We start from the raw sequence: 2,247 nt of genomic DNA on the forward strand, positions 1-2,247 counted from the left end.
TGATTGTAACCGTTTTTGTATTACCTTTAGCAAAACTTTACTCACTTTCAGCTCACTAATGCCTAGGATATCAATCTTTATGAGTTCCATTTCATTTTTTGATGACTTCCAAATTTCCTACATCCATACTTTGTATATTCCAGGCTCCAGTTGTTAATGGATGCTTGCAAATGTCTCTTTTCGTTTTCAGTTGTGCCTACAAATAAAGGTCACCTTCACTTTGAGGAGGCAGTTCTTCCACAGTAATATTTTGAGTGCCTTCCAACTTGAAAGGCTCATTTTCTGGAACTATATCAAACTATGTTCCACTGCTATCCATAAGGTTTTCAGTGGCTAATCACTAAGAAGTGGACTGCTTCTTCCTTCTTCCTAGCCTGTCTTAGTCTCAAAGCTCCACTGAAACCTGTTCACCAGGGACAACCCTGCTGGTATTTGACATACTAATAGTATAACTTCCAAAATCAGCAACACATAAGCCACCACACAGTTCAACAAATGGACAAATGAGTTGATCGCATTTAATGCCTGATCCGCCCCACCCCCCAAAAAAAACCCCAAACCCGCTACCATGAAGTGAATTCTGACTCATAGCCACTCTATATAGTGTGTCTGAGGCCCTTTATAAGGTTTACAGTAGGAGCAGTCAGCGTTATAATTCTTTTGAGGAGTAGCTGTTTGGTTTGAACCACCAACCTTGTTCAACCAACTTTAGCAATCCAAGGCCAAGCCTACGGTGCCACCAGACTCCTTTGATCCCTATACATAGTTCTTAAAACAATATATTGGCTCAAAGCTAAATTTTTGTTTTTTACTAGTTAAGCTAGACTATTGTTTGGTTTTAAGATAACTTCAGGGGAAAAAGAGCTTCCTGTGTCCGGGGGTCAGTGGAAAATGGCAGTCACAGAAGGGGGTTGGTGCTTGGAAGTTATTGAGATTCTTTCATTCGTTATTCTTCCCTGGGCTAATTGTCAGTGGCCCTCTATGTGTGTGTTTGGTCATTTTTCGTTGTGGCATCAGAATGCAGCTACAGAGAAAGAAAAAGTCAGTGACAGCTAAAAAAATTGGGCAAATCAAATGGTGATTGCATTTTTCCATCCATACGAAACCCTATACAGGGTCGCTATGGGTCGGAATCGACTCGATGGCACTTAACAACAACTGCAATGCTGTTGAAAGAGGAGAGAAAGTCTTACGGTGTGCCTTAAGAGCCCTGCAAAACAAGTAGGTATCCTGAAGCGGTGTGTGTTGTTCATACTGGGGATGTTAGTGTCAGTGGTGACTAGATACTAGAAGGTGCTTTTGGAAGATTTAACTTCAGATTAATTCACCCATTGAAGTTTGTTTTCTTAAGGAAGATTCATGCTATCCTCACTTCACACTGTTAGGTCAAAGTCTACCATCCATGTTTCTTGGCTAGGAAGCTCTGATGCAGTGTGTTCCTGATGTTTACATTGATTCCACGAGATACGCTATCACACTTCCTCTGTGTCAATATACAGGGGGAGGGGTGTGCCAAGTTGGAAGCTATGTTCATTATTCCACTATCAGCACTACATGCTCTCTGTGGTGAAGAATCAAGATGCTGGATTTAATAATGCAACCTTCGTTACCAAGAATCCTGTTTTCAGCAAAGTGAAGCTCATCTATTACTCCTTGCTTGTTTTCATGTATGGACTCATTGGGTCTTGAATGAAGTCAAGATCAATTCTTCTTGGACACTAAACCATGGTCTCTCCCTGCTGAAGGTTGTATTGTTTATCCATCTTCTGATGTGCAGACTTTCCTGGACACTTCCTTACATGAGAAAAAGACAGCCCCAGGACATCTACTGGTTTCTATTGACCAGCTTAGGCCTGAAAAGAATCATCCTTTGCAGATCAGAGCCTTCGTTAAATTGCTAAGTAAGAAGATGACATAGTTGCTTCCTTAGTTTAAACTTATCCTTGGGGGATGTCATAACAAAGATGACAAATATTTTTAAATCCTGATGCAGATCATTTACTGGTATGGATTGCATCTCAATTTAAAGAAAACAAAAATCCTCACCACTGGACCAATAAACAACATTCTTATCAACGGAGAAAAGATTGGAGTTGTCAAGGGCTTCATTCTTCTTGGATCAACTATCAACACTTATGGAAACAGCAGTCAAGAGATCAAACGATGTATTGCATTAGGCAAATCTGCGGCACAAGAACTTTTTTAAAGTATTGAAGAGCAAAGATGTCAGCTTGAGGACTAAGGTGC

At 40.5% G+C, this 2,247-nt stretch overlaps 1 pseudogene; it reads left to right on the top strand.

Annotated features, from left to right (window-relative positions):
- Positions 1–891: 891 nt before the first annotated feature.
- On the top strand, positions 892–1,981 carry LOC102811999 (annotated as a pseudogene).
- Positions 1,982–2,247: the final 266 nt, after the last annotated feature.

Source organism: Chrysochloris asiatica, unplaced genomic scaffold (assembly GCF_000296735.1).
Source record: "Chrysochloris asiatica unplaced genomic scaffold, ChrAsi1.0 scaffold00047, whole genome shotgun sequence".
NCBI lineage: Eukaryota > Metazoa > Chordata > Mammalia > Afrosoricida > Chrysochloridae > Chrysochloris > Chrysochloris asiatica.